General features: G+C 33.9%; 2 long non-coding RNA genes across 2 annotated transcripts; both read left to right on the top strand.

Annotated features, from left to right (window-relative positions):
- LOC142232669 (uncharacterized) lies at positions 1 to 1,290 on the top strand. The gene is made up of 2 exons (XR_012721165.1): positions 1 to 308; positions 536 to 1,290. It is a non-coding gene; the product is annotated as an uncharacterized LOC142232669 (long non-coding RNA).
- Positions 1,291 to 2,528: 1,238 nt separating this feature from the next.
- On the top strand, positions 2,529 to 2,898 carry LOC142233081 (uncharacterized). The gene is made up of 2 exons (XR_012721310.1): positions 2,529 to 2,601; positions 2,677 to 2,898. It is a non-coding gene; the product is annotated as an uncharacterized LOC142233081 (long non-coding RNA).
- The last annotated feature ends 19,020 nt before the right edge of the window (positions 2,899 to 21,918 follow it).

Genomic DNA, 21,918 nt, shown 5'->3' with positions numbered 1-21,918 from the left:
TCCAGAGAGAAAACAGAAAAAATGCATTCCCAATAAACACAGTATGAGCGTTTTTCAAATGCAATAACTTTTCGGTTTGAGGGTAATTGTAATTGTAATAAATTCAATTTGACATGAATCAGCTCATCGTGTTGAAGATAATACGAGAAAACTTTGACAAAACACTACCCTAAAATGCAACGAAAAAAGCATGTGGTTTTAATACTTCTTTGTGCAACGAAGTTCGTGGTGAATTGGAAGAAATAAAAAAAAAAAATAAAAATTTTAGACAAATAACTTAATTTACTCCAAATAGTTTATAATAATAGGTAAGTGAAAATAAAATTTTAAGCAAGTCACTATATTTATATCTCTTTGCCGAAAACTAAAATTGTGGATTCTACGTTCTTGAAAACATTAAAAGCTGACCCATGAAAAAATATTGGACAATTAAATGGAATTGCTTCAAATAGTTTAACATATAATAATTGATAAATCAATAAGAAAAATTAAATCAACATTTTAGAGTAGTCACTACATTTAAATCTCTTTGCAGAAAACTAAAATCTTTGGATGCTACATTCGTGCAAACATTAAGCAGCTTGCCGATGAAAAATGAGTGGTTTACCGACAAGAAAAAGTTTCACGAAACACAAAAAAAGCGTCGCCAAAAAAGTAATGAAAATGTTCTTTTTGGATCCGGAAGTGGTACTAAATCGACGCGGAAGCAATGAATTTAATATGGGCTTGCCATAGGACGGAAGTCCTCCATTTCAACAGCCGTTGCACTGAATTTGCATCACTTCTTTAGGTGTGATCCGAATTCAATGTATTGGATGTAAATTAAAAAAATTCTGCACAGAAAAAAAAGTGTCTTGTAAATTTAAGGACCATTTTGACTTCCACATAGTTCAACAAATTTACTGTAATATAGTTCATTTTTCGTAACCACAACGAAAATTAACTTAGCTAAAGGAAAACTTATAAAAATTCAGTAAATGTTTTTTAGTTCACTAACTACGAAATGGGAAGGATTTTTCCTTAAATAAATTTCCAACACAGTAGTTAATGCATCGTTGATTCTATTATAAAAATACATGGGCAATATAAAAATCTTACTACGAAATGTAGACAATTTACTAAGAAAAAATTTTGTATGGAAAAAAATTTTTGTAGTAAAAATTAACTTAACGACATTACCGATTCGTATGATGGCTACCTACAGATTATTTCCCTTTTTATTATAAGTTGGAGTGTTTTTCCTCACATTGAAAATTGTAGATAAAGTAGAATAAAAAGTAGTTAATATAATCCTTGCCGGGTGTATATCATTTTTTATAGATTCCTCATAGATTTGGTATATATTTTACCTTAACTTATAGATAGAATTCAAACTAATCAATAAACGTGCTACTGGAAAATGTGAGTGCATCATGTGAGGGAGTTTTTAAGAGACATTTTATGTATATCTCGTATGATTGTTTGTGTTTGTTATTGCGTCATTTATGCTGTTGTTGGTTGTTTTGATTCTAGAGACAATGGAATGTTCCTTGAGTGTTGTTGGTATCTTTTGTGGTGAGAGTTGTTTTCTTGCAATAGCGAGATCAGAAAGGGATCGTGTGTGTGTGTGTGGAGTTGTTTTTCTTTACGGAGTTGTTTTTCTTTATGGCTATTTGTGTCTTTGAGTTTTATTGTTGCATTCAGTTATGTTGATGCATTTATGAAGTGCACACGTGGTTTTAATTTTGCAAAATTGTACGTGAGGTATTGGTGATTATTAATGAAAATACATTTATTTCGAAACATTTTATAAACTGAGAAGTGAATGATGTGATGTTAGAGTAATCAGAAACGCTTTTTATTGATAAAAAACAAATAACAGATTAAGGAACTGTATATTTCTGTTAATAGTTTAAAATTAGTGCGGATTTTTAATTGATTTACATAAAAAATATACAACATGAGTGGTAATAGGATGATCTATATTTATTATACATCTAGATCACAGGTTGGAGATGCAACCATGTTTTTGAATCTATATTTTTTATGTTACAGCAATTCCTACAGGTGAGTACTAAGTTCGAGTTTAGACGCTAAAAATAAAAATAAATTACTAAGAAAAGTGTAAAATTGTACGTCTTCCGATACAAAATTAAATATAACTTGATGGAGAATAGCCCAAACCAAGTTTTTTATAAAGATTATTTTTTTATAATGGATTATTAAAGAAAACGTATCATGAAAATTGCGATTTTAGCCTCTAAACTCGAACTTAATGTCCACCTTAAATACTAAATGCTATACTGACAATTGGAAATTATGTCTAATTTTTTTTCATTTTTTATTTCAAATATATTCTGAGAATAATTTCAAAAACGTCCCATTAGTCCATGGATATGATTACAATAATGTACCAACTGGATGGATTTTTCAATGCGGTAAGTTTTCTATAAACGGTATTTTGTCCGTTTTTAATAAAACTAAAATTTAAATTTATTAAAAATTATTATTTTCACTTGCAGGTAAACGGGTCTTGTAATGGTATTTTTTTTGAATATTCTTACTGTTTAATGCTAATTAAGCTGATATCCTTATTGGCTCTAGGAAACACTCTTGAAAACCGTAAGTTAAAAATCAATATGAACGATAGAATTTGATAATATTTTTCTTATATTTTGTATAACGTTGCAATTTCAGATGCTTATAAGACAAATCCGCCCAACAAAAGTTAGCCAAAATCGATGAAATTGGACAATTCAATATATCTTTCATCTGGATAGAAAACATGGAAATTTAAATTAATTAGTTTAGTCCTAATAACGTAGAATATTACTCTTTTGAAGAAGCAATTACTAACTACCGACAAGTAACTGCATCCAACGTACTAATAAAAATATTTCCTTTATTGTATATCATAAACCATAGTTCTGTGTAATATAATAATAATTTTTTGGAATAAAATACTGGTGGTTATAGAAAATTGACTTGTTTTGTACGAAAAATTTATTAGTTGTATACAGGCTTGTTGTACCTTTGATTCCTCAATTTCTCTACTTTTTTGAAAATTATACCGACAAACAGTTTATTTCAAACCAATTTCTTAATATAGGTTTCCCAAAAAATTGTTCATTTTTCCGGATAGCAGGAATATTTTGAATGAGTTTAACTATATTCTTCCCACAGCATAGTAATATTGAACTAAAATACGATGCAATACATGAACTAATTTATAAGAAAATCATGAACTTATCTAGATGAAAAAAATCTTTGGCGCCAAATCATGGTCATTCTTACTATGGGTTAGTTCATTTTTCATAAAATATAGTAAACTTTTTTTTTCGGTGTGCGATATTTTGTCAAATAAGTAATTTTTATAATTTTTAATGGATTCTAACGCTTGTCGGAAACGTTTGACCTCAAATATTTTCAAAAATTCACAATTTTTTCAGATTTGATTTAGCTTTTTTTCGACAAAATTTAAATGAATTCTAACACTGTTTTTAACCTATTTGAAACAAAGAAAGTTAAAATTACCCATTAAAAGTATGAAAAAACCACGTTATAAAAAATTGAATTAAAAGAACTTCCTGGGTACACGGACGAAAAAGACTGTTTTTCATATGTTTGGGTGTAAAAATTATATGTTGGGAACTCAAATTTTTAAACACAATATTTTTAAGTGCAAACATATAATGTTCATAAACTAGCACATATATGTTAATATGTTAGAACATATTAACATTGGGACATATATGTTAATATGTTAGAACATATTATTTTTGGATCATAAAATGTTTGTAAATGTAATATGCTTGGATGCAAACATATATTACTTTAGAAATAGACTATAAACATATATGTGTTTAGAAAGAGAGACATAAAGTGTATGCTGGAAGTAAAATAATGAAAGTAACCAATTAGCGCCTTATATACACAAAAAAAAATTTCATTAAAGATTGGAAAAATACTATGTGTGAATATAAACAAGTATAAATTTACAAATTTGGAATAAACATATATATGTTGAGATATAAGACTTCGCCAAAAATTGTATATGCTTAAGTAAAAATATTAAAATGAGTATTCGGAAAGAAAATTCATTCGGAACCAAGAGAAAATATATTTGAAACAAGTAGGTTAGGTTAGGTTAAAGTGGCAGCCCGATTAAATTTCAGGCTCACTTAGACTATTCAGTCCATTGTGATACCACATTTAACTAAAAGTACCTATTACATATGGGCACTTCTAGTCTTAACCACTGAACCTTCTCTATTATTTATTTTTGTGGAACCAACCAGATTGCTCCAAAAACATTAACAAACTGCTTAAGTTAACATTTTCCAGGTCAGCCAGTAATCTAAAGCTATATGCTCCTAAAATTCGCTTACGCTTTACACAAAAAGCAGGACACTCACACAAGAGGTGTTTAATTGATTCCTTTTCCTCCACGTCATGACAGCTTATACAATAGTCATTATACTTCGCACCTATAGTTTTTGCAAATTCGCCTATCAGGCAGCGACCCGTTATAGCAGATATTAGGAGTGCTATCTGACGCCTTGAGAACACTAGCATATCTAGTGTGCGGTTTAAGTTTAAATGGGGCCATATTTGCTTGGTGTCGTTACAACCCTTGCAAGTTTCCCATCGAATATTGGCCATCATAACAGCCTTCTCACGCAGTAAGAGCTTGCAGGTGGCCAGAGGCATACCAACAGATTCTAGTTCCCCTGGAATATGTAAGGTAGTTCCTAGCCTTGCTAACACATCTGCTTCACAGTTCCCCGGTATGTTCCTATGACCAGGCACCCATATTAGGTGAATATTGTACTGCTCAGCCATCTCGTTGAGAGATTTGCGGCAGTCTATGGCCGTTTTTGAGTTAAGGAACACAGAGTCCAAGGATTTTATTGCAGGTTGACTGTCTGAGTATATATTAATGCCAATATTTGTTGGAACATTACTTCTCAGCCAATTCACCACCTCTCTTATTGCCAATATTTCAGCCTGAAAAACACTACAGTGATTAGGTAATCTTTTCGCTATTCGAATTTCCAGATCTTTAGAATATACTCCGAACCCCACTTGTCCATTCAATTTGGAGCCATCAGTATAGAAATCTATATATATTTTATTCCCCGGGGTCTGTGTACACCACGCCTTAATGTTGGGAATTAGAGTTTCAAACTTTTTGTCGAAAAGTGGTTTTGCCAGGGTGTAATCCACTACGTTAGGCACATCTGACATTACTTTGAGGACCGAACTATGACCGTACATTTTTTCCGACCACAGCGATAGCTCGCGCAACCGCACAGCCGTTGTTGGAGCTGACTGTTTGGCCAAAATGTCTAAAGGCAATAGATGTAGCATGACATTAAGGGAGTCTGTTCCTGTCTTACTAAATGCGCCTGAGATACATAAGCTCGCCATACGCTGAACTTTATCTAAACAAGTAGGTTTCTGAAGTGCCGGCCACCAGACTACAACACCATATAGCATTATAGGTCTAACCACTGCCGTGTATAGCCAATGCACAATTTTTGGTCTTAGTCCCCACTTTTCCCCTATTGCCTTTTTGCACGAGTACAAAGCTACCGTGGCTTTTCTCGCCCTCTCTTCAATATTAAGCCTAAAATTCAGCTTCCTGTCCAAAATAACGCCAAGGTATTTTGCACACTCACCAAAGGGAATTTCAGTACCCCCTAAGGAAATGGGCCTAACCGTGGGAGTTTTGCGATCTTTGCAGTACATGACTATTTCTGTCTTTGCTGGATTTACACCAAGACCATTATCTTTCGCCCATTTCTCAGTCATCCGGAGAGCTCTCTGTATAATATCTCTGATTGTGGATGGGAATTTTCCCCTGACTGCTAGCGCCACATCATCTGCGTATGCCACCACTTTTATCCTTTCTTTTTCTAGAGAAACCAGAAGGCAACATTCCAAAGAAGAGGTGATAGAACTCCTCCTTGGGGAGTGCCTCTGTTCACATACCTTTGTATGTTTGCTTGCCCTAGTGTGGCTGAAATACGTCTCTTCATTAGAAGTTCGTCTAACAGCCTAAGTATACCTGGATCAACATTCAGAGTTGTCAGTCCATTTAATATCGAGCTCGGATGGACATTATTGAACGCCCCTTTGATGTCTAGAAACGCCACGATTGTGTATTCTTTGACAGATAGTGAGCTTTCAATAAAGCTGACCAGTTCATGCAATGCGGTCTCAGTAGACCTGCCCTTCGAGTATGCATGCTGTCGTATCGAGAGCAAACCTGAATCCACGCTAGTTCTAAGATACATGTCTATCATCCTCTCCAGGGTCTTAAGTAGGAATGAGGATAAGCTGATTGGTCGGAAATCCTTCGCACTCGAGTGAGAGGTTTTTCCTGCTTTAGGTATGAAGACGACTTTTGTTTCCCTCCACTTTTCTGGAATATATGCTAAGTTTACACATCGTTTATATATCACCGTCAACCAGGCGATAATTCTTTCAGCCACTGCCTGTAACTCCGCCGGAGTAATTCCATCAGGTCCGGGGGATTTGAATGGTCCAAAGCTATTTAAAGCCCATTTTATTCTAGATTCCGACACAATTTCCTCGATAGGAAATGATCGCTGAGCCTCTGTTACACCACTGGAACATGATTTACAGGGAAGTGTGTGTCCAAAAGTACCTCCAACGTCTCCTCACTGGACGTTGTCCAATTTCCCTCCGATGTTTTAATTAAACCTGGAGCGGTGTTAGTGGATGCTAGTACCTTCCGTAGTCTGGAAGCCTCTGACGTATTCTCAATACTGCTACAGTAATCATCCCAAGAGTTTTGTTGAGACCTTCTCAGTTCTCGTTTATATTCTCTCAGATTCATCTTGTAAGTGTCCCAATCCTCCGGAGCTCTTGTGGACTTTGCTTTGTTAAAGAGCTTCCTGCAGGATTTCCTCATATTACTTAACTCCGTAGTCCACCATGGCGGCCGATTTTTTCCCCTTGGCTTTCCTCTAGGGCAAGCAGCTTTCAGTGAAATGTTGAAGGCCTTAGTAATCCGCTCCACTGCGTGTTCGATATCTTGCACAGTGCTCATATTTGTCTCCGGCATTTCCGGTATCATCGAATTGAACGATTCCCTATACCTATTCCAATCAGCTTTCCTAACATTTGGCGGAAATATGGTCTTTGAAGTACGAACAGCCAATCTGAAACTGATGTAGCGATGATCTGAGAAGCTATGTTCCCTCAAAATTTGCCACTCAGATATCTTATCATTCAGTTCCGAAGAGGTCAACGTGACGTCCAAAACCTCTTGTCTGTTCCTGGTGACTAAGTACGCAAAATAAACTCTATTAGCGACTCTCCCCTTGCATTAGTATCACTACTTCCCCAAATACTATGATGTGCATTTGCATCGCATCCCATAATGAGTTTTGTCTTTGTTTTTAGTGACTCCTCAACTAAGATCTTAACGGCACAGGGTGGCATATCCCTATCATGTCCCATGTAGACCGAAGATACCCAATATTTGCATATCTTTAGACTGGCTACGACAGTGTCTGCATTGATCAATGAAGGAAGCAGAAACAAGTTTAGTTCGTTTTTAGCAATTATACATGCTCGATTTATATCGTTACCGGTATTATGCAAAAGTTTGAAACCCGGAGTGCTTAATTCACAGATCTTGTTCTTATATATGTATGGTTCTTGAATAAGAACTATATCTATGTCTCCTTTCATCAGGAGAACTTTTAAGGCAGCACAAGCGGCCTTACAATGGTGAAGATTTATCTGGATGAACCGTAGAACCATCCACATTTTCAACCACCGTCACATCAGCCGCTTCAATTGAGTCATCAAGGGCTTCCTCTTCACAGATCTCGGTGACTCACGCAACAATCCGCGGTTCAGCTTTGGTGAGGCTTGAGCCTGTAGAAACTTCCCGCCTATGATTTTCGCCATAGTCTGCAGGTTTTATGTCTCCTTCGGCTTCGCTAGGAGATTTTTTCACTGCTTACTCTACCGGAGGCTTGTCCGTTTCGGTATCCTTTGGCTGATCGCTTTTGTATACCTTCATATGGATATCATGAAAGCCATAACTTACGCGTCCTTGGGTCTGGGCTAGATGTGGCAGCGACTCTATGTTTAATATAAACACCGCATGTCGTCTTGGTCCATCCACCTCATCCAAACGACCAACCTTCCAATCGGCGGTTGGAAGATCTGGGTTACATTCTTTTAGTCTCTCTAGTATTGACTCAGGATCAGGAGGGTTTGCCGGTATCCATGCATGTGCTCTAGGTTTAGCCGGTATGTCTTTTTTATCGACTAACTCCAAAGCGGCTCCTTCCCAAACTTCACCAATTAGCATCAATGCAGCTTTAAAGCAATCCATAGACCTCTGGTCTGCAAAAGCTATTAACTTATATCGTCCTTGATACCATCCAGCATCTTGCTGTCGAGGACTTGGTCCGGGAAACTTTTTTCGCACCTCTGAGTAGACACCAGACATCGCGTTCTCAATTTCCCCCCATTTTTGCCTTGGAATCATACCGTCCAATGCTCCTTTATTAATAATAGCCATCACAAGGCTGTCTTTTGCAACTGAGGCAAACGATCTTTGATCCCGTTTAGAGGATGGTAGTTCATCCGGTGATCGTTCCCTTTTTCCAGCTTCAAGAATTCCTTGAGCCCATTTTAAGGAATCGCTTTGCTTAGCCGACAACGTGCTTGGGTCGACTGATCCTAATTTCTTTAGGATAAACAAAGCATTTCTTCGTTCCTTGAATCTCTTTCGAGAGGGATTGCCTCCTTTTGATGTCGTCACCTTAGAAAAGGTTCGACTTGCCAAAGTGTCACCGCCAGTCGACCCGTCTACAGGTCGACTAATTGGGCCTGACTCTTGGTCGCTGCCCAAATTTATAACTTCAGTCGTTACCCGTCCACTGGGCCCTGAAGTTAGCAACCCAGTGGATGACTTTGAATTTCGCTGCATGGTGGTTTATTATTTCCACCACACGTGAAATTCGTAATAAGTACTTATTACGATGAAATACTCCGCTATTAGAAAACACGTCCGTTCAGTTCGACGGTTGAATAAGGATCGAAACAAGTAAGTAAAGTAGAAAGTCGGGCGGGGCCGACTATATCATACCCTAAACCACCCTTACTGAATTAGTAACCATAAGCATTTGTGGGGTAACATTGATATAGGTCTGGGAGATAAACCGCAGTTGCATATTTAAGAAAATTAAGGGGTACATGATAGGCGATTTTGCAAAAACTATAGGCGCGAAGTATAATGACTACTGTATGAGCTGTCATGATGCGGAGGAAAAGGACTCAATTAAACACCTCTTGTGTGAGTGTCCTGCATTGTGTGTAAAGCGCAAGCAACTTTTAGGAGCATATAGCTTCAAATTACTGGCGGATCTGGAAAACGTTAACTTAAGCAGTCTGCTAATGTTTTTGGAACAATCTGGTTGGTTCAACAAAGAAAAATAATCATGAAGGTTCAGCGGTTAAAACTAGAAGTGCCCATATGTAATAGGTACTTTTAGTTAATGTGGTATCACAATGGACTGAATAGTCTAAGAGGCGACCGGACATATCCCCCAACGGACATATCGCCCAAAATGATTTTTGGGCGTTATGACCTACCTTGGGGCGGTCATATCGCCTAATTTTAATTTGGGCTATATGTCCTCCCCCATGACGGTCATAAGCCCCGAAAAAAAAAATTGGGTGTTGTGACCCTTTTTTCATTAAAAGAATATTTTTAAACTAAAGCAACAAAATTTATTTCGAATATTCCAATAATGTATAAACTGTTTAATCAAATATATGGTTAGTTCATATTATTTAGATATATACATTCTACCAACAAAGAGAATAAATGACAATGTATTGTTGTGTTCTTACTATATTTTCAATATTATACATATTTTAAAAAAATACTTCTATAACTTGTCCCACAATTTGTCGACAAAATGGACATAAAGTAAGGGTGCCATTTGCGGTATGCTTTTTTGAATTTCACTAAAACAAGATTTGCAAAGTTTTACATGTCTGCATGGCATCAGAACCATATTTTTTTATTTTTAAAACACATTTCGCATAAGGTGCCGTCCGTAGGTACACTTAGTATCTCTTCGTCAGACTCGCTGTTTTCCACCACGGGAATTGTGTCCGGAATGCTAGGTGCCAGATTGTTAATCTTGTTTGTCATCATCATCAAGAACATTTTTATCGTAATTTCTTGTTTGGATAGTTTTAAAGACAGCGTTTTTATTTGTTCACTTCTATCTTTGTTTCGCTTTTTAGGCCGTTCCGAAAGTTCTGAAACTCCATCAATTACTTGCTTGAAATCGACATATTTTTGGAACTCTTCTTGTCTTATGAACTGTAGAAATTCCCAAAAGTTACCATGCATAGGTATGTGGGAACACAGATATCCGTTATAACTTTCTACAGCGCTGGTTGTTCGAACACATTCCCCGAATACAGTAAATTTCTGTGGAGTTTCCTGTGAATTAATTATATTAGTCATTAATACTAATTTAAAGTTGAGTGTAATTGCTCTTACCATTTCGATCCATTGTTTTTGAAAGTAAGAAAGAAAGTTTTCAAATAAATTTTCCGAGTTTTTTTTTAACATTTCATGGATCGATAAGCCTCTTGTTTACAAATTTGGAACCCGTCTTCTATTGCATCTGCTCGAAGAAGTGGTACAACCAACATTTTCTTAAAAATTCTCCTGGCTTCATCGGTAGTTTTAACTGCTCTTGCTAGCTCAGGATTTTTAGCCATTTTACGTCTCAGCGCCTGACAGAAATGGAACCAGCATCCCTTCAGGCGCACATCTGGAAAAACGGCTAAAATGGCACTACGAAGACTCCTTTTGAAATCGCTCGTGAAAGTGGTCGGTTTCAACTCAAAGATGTTTGCGTTTATAAATTGAAAAACATGTTCATATATTTTTTTTGTCTTTTTGGTCATTAAGACATAAGTGAAAGGAAAAACCTGAAAAGTAGGGAGTTGTAAATTATGTGCTTTAACACAACACGCGATTCTCTTTTAAATTTGTTCCATTCAGTTCGTCCTCAAATTCTTGCATTACTCTTCTTATTATCTTGTTTTAAACCATTAAAAAGTTATACTTACATGTCGCTCGAAACCTATGTAAATAATAAGCAATTGATTGTATCCACAAGGTGGAACGACAGCAAAAGTGGCATCAATCAAATAATGCCTATCTTCTTTATCCATGTTAGTTATTATTTCCGTAACTGGTATGGAACAGAAAAGAGTGTATGCGAAATTGGCTTCCAAAATTGTGGTTTGATAGAATGCCTTTTCCGCCACACTTTCGCACATCCCGTATTCTTTCATATTCTCTTCTCTTGAAAATAACGTTACAAATTCTTGGGGATTTTGTGGTGGTTTTGGCATTGCAGCACTTTTTATTCTTCTCAAATGTCTTTGCATTTTATTGAATACAACGAGATCTGCACTGTCTTTCTGATTTCTACACTCTGAGTTAAAAACAGTGCGTATTTTGTTCACTACCAAGCTGCGTTTCGAAACTCCTTCTTTTATAGCCGTTTTTAATTTAAACTCCGACATTAATTTCTCTTGATCCTCATGTCCGTCATGAGGAATTTTATGTTTGGCACCTTTACAAAACTCTCCATTTATTATTTGTACTGATGCCTTACAATTCTTTTGGTAACACACATATCTTATAACACTCTCATTTTTCTTATTGGTTCGCAAATAACTGACTGAATACTTCAAAAGCCACTGCACCCAAAAATATGTTTCAACTATTGTACCGTTATGTTGAAAAGAAGTAATACAATTTTTGCCGATAATATTACAAAATATTTTACATATTTACATACCACATCTAAAATTTTGAATTTGGGGATTATGACCGCGAATTGTGTGGTCATATCCCACAAAAAATATAGGGGCGTTATGTCCGCCTATTTTTCGGGGCTTATGACCGTCATGGGGGAGGACATATAGCCCAAATTAAAATTGGGCGATATGACCGCTCCAAGGTAGGTCATAACGCCCGAAAATCATTTTGGGCGATATGTCCGTTGGGGGATATGTCCGGTCGACAGTCTAAGTGAGCCAGAATCTTAATCGGGCTGCCACTTTAACCTAACCTAAGGGGTACATGTTTATGGGTGCTTTGCCTCAATCTGACTATAGCTCATAGTCAGTGTTGCCAGGGCAAATGTTCGGTTTACCCTACAAGGACAAAAAAGTTCCCTACTTTCCCATACATTCCCAAACAACTTTCCCTACACTATTTTCGTTAAATTTAAACAAATTTTACAAAACAAAAATGGTTCTAAGTACTTTTATTATCTTAAAACATGAAAATGCAACGTATATAACCTAGAAAAAAATTTGTATTACCACCACGGTTGCCACAGTTGGTAGAATTCTAAAAAATAGTATTTTTTTTGTTAAATCTCTATGGAAATAAAATTTTGGAAAAAGTTTATATTTTTTTTGAGAAATTTTTCTATAGAAATAAAATATTGATAATAATAATTTCTATAGAAATAAAATTTTGAGAAAAAATCAATAGAAATAAAATTTTGAGAAAATTTTTTATAGAAATAATATTTTGAAAAAAAATTCTATAGAAATACAATTTTGACAACATTTTCTATAGAAATAAAATGTTGACAAAATTTGACAAGGGTACCTTGTGCACAATTTGAGTAAGATCAGTTAAGAAATGAGGTCTCAATGGTCAAACATAAAATTATTAGGGGCAAATTTTTCAAAAATCGGGCGATACATATATGGGAGCTATATCTACATCTGAACCGATTTCGATGAAATTTTGCACATATAGTTAGTGCTATACAACATTACATATAGCCAACTTTGAGTAAGATCGGTTGATAAATAAGGGCTTTATGGCTAAATTTAGAAAAATCGGGCGGTACATATATTTGGGAACTAAATCTGAACCAATTTCGATGATTTTTTGCACATCTACTTAGTTCTATAGAAGATTACAGTTAGCCAACTTTGAGTAAGATCGGTTGATAAATAAGGGTTTTGTGGCCAAGTTGGTGAAAATCGGGCGATACATATATATGAGAGCTATATCTAAATCTGAACCGATTTGGATGAAATTTTGTAGACTTGAAGGGCGATAGAAAAGATTATTTTTTGCCAAATTTGGTGACGATCCGTGTCTAAAAAAGCGCAACGTAACCCCATTTGTCGAAATCGGGCGATACATATATATGGGAGCTATATCTAAATTTGATCCGATTTCTTCCAAATTCAATAGCGTTCGTCCTTGTGCCCAAAAAACTCCCTATACCAAATTTCATCAAAATCGGTTAATAATTGCGACCGGAATCCTGTGAACAACAAATACATGGACAGACGGACGGACGCACTGTTAGAAAAATATGTTTTTCATATGTTCCGATATAAACAAAATGTGTTTCGGGCACAATTTTTAAACACAATATATCTAAGTGCAAACATGTAATGTTCCTAAACTAACTCTAAATGTTTGGGACACATATGTTAGTATGTTAGAATATATTATGTTTGGGGCATGAATGTTTCATAAACATAATATGTGTGAATGTAAACATGTATACATTTACAAATTTCGAGTAAACATATATATGTTGTGATATTTTATTCAGAGAGCGACAGAGAGAGAGAGAGAGAGAGAGAGAGAGATAGTATAGAGAAAGAAATAGAGATGGAAACCGGGAGGGTTGACGAAAGATATCAACATTACACAGCGAGAGAATCAAAAGAGAGCAACTTGTGTGAAACCGCTTGTATGTTGTTTCGGAAAACTGTTTTATGACAAGGCCAAAAATTTGATATGCATAAGTCTAAATATTATTTAATTTGAATATTAGAATGAGTATTCGGAGTAAAGAGAATAGACATTTGAAAAAAAAAAAACATGTAAAAAACTGTACGCCCCTAAATAAATTTATGTGTATATTATAAAATTATTTATGTATGTTTATACTCGACTCCACGTTCTTCTTTTGTTAGAGTTTTTGGATTCCTTCCAAAATTTCAAACTTTTATACCAAAAAAAGTTTTTTATTACAAAATTGTTATTTTTCCAATAAAAAAATAATAATATTTTATCCAAAAGCTCAGTCCATTTCGTTTATATCAAGCACTGTTTCTGACTGTAAATCTTTAATAACCCACATTTCGAAGTTTCGAAGAAAAAGGTGCCAAGAACTAAAAAATTTCGTGGAAATGAAAATTATGTGAGGGAATGAGCACAATCTTCTTTGGGGAGAATTCTTCCAAGCATATAATATTTTTGGGCTCAAAATGCTTCCAAACATACAATATGTTCACATAAAACAAACATATTAATGTTTCGGCAGTATCCAATAATATATATGCTTCCTGCAAAATATGTTTGGAACATATGTTAGAGAAGCGATTTTTCTTGATGGTGCGGACACCAAGCGATAGATCGACTCAGGAGGCATATATTTTGTGGGGTCTAAAATCAATATTTCTGGTAGGCACAATTTTGGCAGATCAAACTTTTTATACCCTGACCACTATGTGGTTTAGGGCATAAAAAAAGAGCGTAAGTTTTGTTTATCATTTTCGCATTACGGGCACAATTTTTTTTTGTTTCGTCAAAACAAATCGGAACGTAGGACGAGTAAGTCAAAATATTCAAACAAAGGTAATTAAAGGGATCTTCATAAAAACTAACGAAAGGGCACTATACACTGAAAAAAAGCATGCCCGGTACCAAAGATTGTGTTTTTACTTTAACTATACACTGAAAAAAAGCATGCCCGGTTCCAAAGATTGTGTTTTTACTTTAAAAATTTTGGTATTGATTCCGAGCCAATGAAGCGTAGAATTCAAGTAAGGATACTTTTAAGACACAATTCTCTTTTAAATGTGGGTTTTGTGTATTTGACTCTATGAAGCAAATTTAATTTTTCGCTTTTCCAGTTTTTTTCATATGCTATAAAAAGTCCGATAAAAACAAGACTTCCAGTAGAAATTATGCTAATTTCAAGTAAAAACGTCTTTAAAATAAAGTGTTGAAAAACATGTCCTATTTTTTTTAACGATTTTTGCTTTGTAGTCAAAATGCAAAAATGCAACAAATTTAAAGACAATTTCATTAAGTTTAAAGAATTTTTCTAAATTATTAAAGCCAAGTTGACCTTAGTCCAATTCTTTTTCATGTTATGATACCCATTCTCAAGTCAAATCACTTAATTATAAGGACAACACGACTTCATTGAAAAGTTTATCGACTTTTGAACATAGAAAAAAACTCTATATTAGAGAAATGCGTCTTCTAAGCTAAGCAAAATTTGTATTCTTATTTTAAGGACATGAAATCTTTGGTCTCACAACAATATTTTTTTCAATGTGCTCTTTTTAGAGTTGTGACAGTACAATGAAAACATTGGGAAACAGTGAAAAATTAAACAGTAAGATCTATAAAAACAAAGTTTAGCTTCTCTTTATTAATAAGTAGTCCAAGAGGAGTTGACTGATACCTTCGAAAATAAAAGCGGACATTGAGTTCGAGTTTTGCCACTAAAATTATTTCTCATTTTAGCGGCAAAACTCGAATCGGTAAAACCAGAATAACATTATAACTTTTTTCGGCAAATTGTATTATAACTTGGTGGGGAATGATCCAAAGCAATAATTGTAAACTTATTCAATTTCTTTAAAATAAATTATTAAAGAAAGCAAACAATTGTTCAAACCTAAATAAATTTATGTGTTGGTTGTAAAATTATTGTTTAGAATTTAAATATAATGTGCTTTTGAATGGTTATCGTTAACTTTAGGATTCGATGGAAAAATATTTATACACAGAAAAAAATTTCCGTAGTTAAACTAAAAAAAAAAATTATTTGTTTGTAGTTAAATTTTATTATTTTTATCGACATTTTTCACAGCTTAATGAAATCTTACTTTTTTTAAGTATGTCTCAAAAATTTTATGAGCTAAACGTGAGTATAAAGTTCAATGACCATACACATAAGTTCAATATGATCTAAAGAAGATTTTAATACGATTCCCAAAAATAGTAAGAATGAACTACTGTATTGTTAAAATGGTCATGATTTGGCGCCAATGATTTTCTTCTTTACTTTTAGTTATTTTTTTCTTCTATGAGATGATGTAATTTCGTGAACTGCATTTAAAAAGTACAACAGGGCATTAAATTTTCTTGGTTTTAACAACGCTTTGTGGAAATCTCAAAATGTGGAGTAAAATTTAGTTCAATTTTCGTGCGAGGTAGTTCATTCTTCCTATAAAACAGTTCACTTTTTTTCGGTGTATATATACTGGACTTCACGTTCTTCCTTTGTAAGAGTTTTTGAATTTCTTCGAAAATTTCAAACTTTATACAAAAACCTTGTTTTGTTTCAAAATTTTTATTTTTGCAATAAAAAAAAATATATGATTTGAACTCAGTCCATTTCAAGCACTATTCTTTTCTGGCTTTAAGTCTTTTAAAGGGTGATTCTTTTGAGGTTAGGATTTTCATGCATTAGTATTTGACAGATCACGTGGGATTTCAGACATGGTGTCAAAGAGAAAGATGCTCAGTATGCTTTGACATTTCATCATGAATAGACTTACTAACGAGCAACGCTTGCAAATCATTGAATTTTATTACCAAATTCAGTGGCAGAAAATCCGCTTTTTTATCGACAAATTTTGTTCAGCGATGAGGCTCATTTCTGGTTGAATGGCTACGTAAATAAGCAAAATTGCCGCATTTGGAGTGAAGAGCAACCAGAAGCCGTTCAAGAACTGCCCATGCATCCCGAAAAATGCACTGTTTGGTGTGGTTTGTACGCTGGTGGAATCATTGGACCGTATTTTTTCAAAGATGCTGTTGGACGCAACGTTACGGTGAATGGCGATCGCTATCGTTCGATGCTAACAAACTTTTTGTTGCCAAAAATGGAAGAACTGAACTTGGTTGACATGTGGTTTCAACAAGATGGCGCTACATGCCACACAGCTCGCGATTCTATGGCCATTTTGAGGGAAAACTTCGGAGAACAATTCATCTCAAGAAATGGACCGGTAAGTTGGCCACCAAGATCATGCGATTTGACGCCTTTAGACTATTTTTTGTGGGGCTACGTCAAGTCTAAAGTCTACAGAAATAAGCCAGCAACTATTCCAGCTTTGGAAGACAACTTTTCCGAAGAAATTCGGGCTATTCCGGCCGAAATGCTCGAAAAAGTTGCCCAAAATTGGACTTTCCGAATGGACCACCTAAGACGCAGCCGCGGTCAACATTTAAATGAAATTATCTTCAAAAAGTAAATGTCATGGACCAATCTAACGTTTCAAATAAAGAACCGATGAGATTTTGCAAATTTTATGCGTTTTTTTTTTAAAAAAGTTATCAAGCTCTTAACAAATCACCCTTTATAAGGCACACTTTACAGTGTCGTAGTAAAAATTTAATGTAGTAGTATGTAATGTTGAACACCTTTTCGGGATATTCCGAACGTATCTGGAATATATGTAAACAAATAAAAAAAAATGGTGTCGGTCGAAGCAGGGATCGAACCCAGAACCCTTCACATGCAAGGCGGGCCAACCACTGATCCAAGTCGCCAATAAATGTATGTTTAACAATGTTATGTTTGCATCGGCTCGTGGGCGCCGCAAGCTATGCTATATAAATATAACTTATAACGATAATTATCTCTTGACCATAACAGCCATAACAGCTACGTAGCCCAGTGGATAGTGTGCTGGCTTACAAACTGTGTGGTCAGCTGTTCGAATCCCCGTCCGGCAAAAGGTAAAATTAAAAAAAAAATTATAAAATTGAATAAATTCCTCTACAATGTTTGTATTACAGAAAAAGGTGTTAAGAACTAAAAAACTCGTGGAAGCGAGAAAAATGTGAGGGAATATAAAATTAGGCAGAAAAAAATTTTTGAGCACAATCTTCTTTGGGAGAAACTTCTTCTAAGCATATAATATTTTTGGGTTCAAAATGTGTCCAAACATATTATATGTTCACATAATAACATATAGTTTTTTGGAAGACAACATTATTGAATTTGGATGGAAAGTACATAATGTTTGGAACTTAGACTACCCAAACATATTATATTGTTAAGACCAATATGCTTTCAAACATATTATGTATTGGAAGAAACCAAATATATAAATGTTTGGGCAATACCCAAAAATGTATATGCTTGAAGCAAAATGTGTTTGGGGTATATGTTACAGAAGCGATTTTTTTGAGCGTGTAGTTAAAAAAAAGACCATCATTGGGAGTGCATCTTCTGAATGTGCTTTTAAAGTTGTGCCTGTGGAAGAAATTCCAATTTTTTTGCTGGGATTTCAAAGTGTAACCATTAAAATTGTTAAAAACCTGATATTATCCAATTTCACTATCTTCTGGATGAAAATATGCATCACATCGTCAGTTTAATTTACATCCTATCATCAGTTTAAAATGGATATTATGTGAATTCCTTCTGCTGGAAATCTATTCTAACACGCGGTCCAGCACGTTCCTAATTTCAAATTGCCCGCATATTAATTAATTTTAATGCAGTTTTATTACACCAACAGGAGGGAAATCGAATTATCTATGCAAAAGTGTTTACAAATAAAGTTTTGTTGTTTTGTTCTTATTTGTTGATATCCCGAGTAAAAAATGAGAGATCTAATTTGATACAATTTGATATGAGTAGATCCGAAATATAGTAAGATCTAATCATATCTAATTACTATGGAATTAGATCTGATCAGATCTCAAAATTGGTCTAGATCTAATGCCTTAGATATGATTATATATATCACTATATATAGTTGGATCTGATGTTAGATCTCTTCATATGTGGAATTATATATAATAATATCTAATTGTGTCTCATCATATCTAGGTAAACATGCTGGGATCTAAAGCGACCAATTTTGAGATCTAATCATATCTACTTAGATCCCCCAATTTTTACACGGGATGTTTAATAAGATATTTGTTAAAGCCTATAAGCTTTTTTACAGGCTGATTTTATATAATAAAAACGAAAAATGTTTTCAAATTCTTTTTAGCAACTAAAAGTAAAAAGCATATTCAAACATTTCTGAGGCAGACAAAATACGCAAAAATTGTCAAAACATACACATTTCGTTATACATATTGATTCGCAGAAAATCATACACAAGCTGATGCATATATCTATGCGTGTATATCAATAAACGCATTTGCATTCATACTCGTATTGATGTTGCGAGAATGCATTGCAATGATTTTAATGCATCTCTTTGCTTTTGACTTTGTTTTTGATTTTAACAATTCTATTGCCCAGGCTGGCACAGTGGCTTCTTTGAACAATATTTATTTTCCAATTAGTATTGTAGTTATTATATATATTATTATATATTTTACTTTGACGAAAATGAATAAATTAGACAAAATTCATAGAACTTTGGCTTTGACTTTCAATTATACAAATTTTGGTGTAAAAGTGTTTGCAACAATGTTAATTTTTAATTTGACTCGCATCGAAAATTGTTTGAGAAATTATTGAGTAGCGATGCATTTCAATTTGAGGATAACACTTGAGAAATTATTACTAATGTGTTGAATTTTACTGTTGAGGGTAATGTCTGTTTTTTGTTGAGAACGCGATTTTCTCAACAATTTCTCAAATTGACTATTACCCTAATACTTTGGTATCAAATGAAAGGTAATTTTGTGTAGATGGCGAAAAAATTATGGCGAATCGCAATAATTTTTTAAATTGATGCATTTTTCATGGAGAAAATTGCATTTTTCTAAAATTATTGACGTTGTTGTCGTTGTTGTGTTGCAGTTTGAGAGCGTGAGTTGTGGTAACGTGTGGGGGTGTGTGTGTACATTGTGTGTGAGGTTTTGTTATGCTGGCATAGGAGAGTAAGTTTGAGAGTGATAATGAGAGAGTTGATTGGGAGCTAAAGCAATGGGAATAATGCAATTGTGCACAGAAAAAAAAATTCCGTAGTTAAACTAACGCTAAATTTAACTTATTTTTATTGGAAAAATATATTTGCTTGTAGTTAAATTTTATTATTTTTATCGAAATTTTCCATAGCTTAATTAAATCTTACTTTTTTAAGTATATCTCAAAAATTTTATGAACTAAACGTGAGTATAAAGTTCAATAACCGTACACATAAGTTCAAAGCAAAAGAAGATTTTCGTACGATTCCCAAAAATAGTAAGAATGAACTACTGTATGATTAAAATGGTATTGATTTGGCGCCAATTATTTTCTTCTTTACTTTTAGTTAATTTTTTCTTCTATGAGATGATATAATTTCGTGAACTGCAGTTAAAAAGTACAACGGAGCATTAAAATTTCCTGGTTTTAACAACGCTTTGTGGAAATCTCAAAATTTGGAGTAAAACTCACTCTCTAATTGAGTCGCAAATATGGTATATGGTGGCTGTATATGCTGCTAATAACAACTGCAATGCTTTAAAATCTCTTCAGAGCTTACAGAACATAGCATTGAAGATTGTTTATAACTTGCTTCGGAATTTTTCGACAAGTCGATTGTACATGGATGTTGCAAAAAATGTTTTACCAATAAATGCGATATATACTTATCACACCCAGAAAAAAGTGACCCCTTCTTTAAGTTAAAATGAACTCATTGTGAAGAAAGTTGATCTTCGTATAGCGCCAAAGACATTTTTATTTGTTTGAATGATGTGATTTTCGTAGAAATTAGGTAGAATGCATTCCGTATATTAGTTAACATTTTCCTATAGTTATGTACCACTATACTACAGAATGAAAAAATTTAACTGAATTGAATTCATATATGGAATGATTTTATTGAACTTTTTGTCATTCATTTGGACAAATCTTACATATTTGTGGTAAACCTTTTACTTCAAATTTAGATCTGCTTACCTTACCTTAAATACAATTTTATGTATTTATATAAGCAATTTTTTCTTCAATAAAAGACATGTTTTATTAATATATTAAATATATTTATTTAGAATCAACAGCATCGACTGGCCTTGAAATATTAAAACACATTTTTTCTTCTTGTAGTACCTTTCACTTTGAATAATTTGCTGCCAAGCAATTTTGTCCACCTTTTACAATTTCAATACCTACAAATATAAACAAAAAAATAACTAATTTTTTCACAAAATGGTAGCGTCACTGAATATTACCTGATAATTGAAGATTCCAAAATGAAGTCGAATGAAGGGGTTGTTATTCTGCTGGTGGTTTCTTTTTTATAAACCAATTTTCAAAAAACGAACATTTTTCTCACTAATTTAAAATAACAAATATTTTATATATTTTATTTGTTTTTTATAATATTATTTTACTATATTATTTTTTAACAATCTCTCCGTATACCATAACAACGCGATTCCAACTAAAAAAACAACCCACGCGCAAACATATCGATTACATCAAATACAGGTATCGATTACAGGTAGATAAAAGAAATGTAGGAAATGTTCCTATATTCTAACAAGTGTGTTTTCTTAAGTTTTGAAAGGATTGAATACTTATTAGTACGAATGAACTAAAAGATTTTTCTATGCCAAGTGTTATTCGTATGTATGATAAGCTTTCTATAATAAAGGAAGTCAGAATTATCATTTTATAAGAAATCTTACTAAATTTGAGGAAACTTGGTTTTAGTTCGGTTTTTGTTTATTTTTACGAATGCTTTGTTATCAGTAAATAAAATTTTCTTGTTCAGTAGTAAATTCTTATACCCAGCGAAGAAAACAGTATTAGTAAAATTCCATGCCCTATTCTAGTTTATGAACTATTCCTAACTGCTTTCAGTTCAGGATTTTTTTACTGAAACAAGTAAATTTTATTATTTCACACAAAATATTAACTGAGTGGAAATAAAATG

This window comes from Haematobia irritans, chromosome 4 (genome assembly GCF_050003625.1).
Source record: "Haematobia irritans isolate KBUSLIRL chromosome 4, ASM5000362v1, whole genome shotgun sequence".
In the NCBI taxonomy this organism is placed as follows: Eukaryota; Metazoa; Arthropoda; class Insecta; order Diptera; family Muscidae; genus Haematobia; species Haematobia irritans.
Note: the sequence above shows the minus strand (reverse complement) of the source record. Positions and strands in the feature narration are given on the sequence as shown.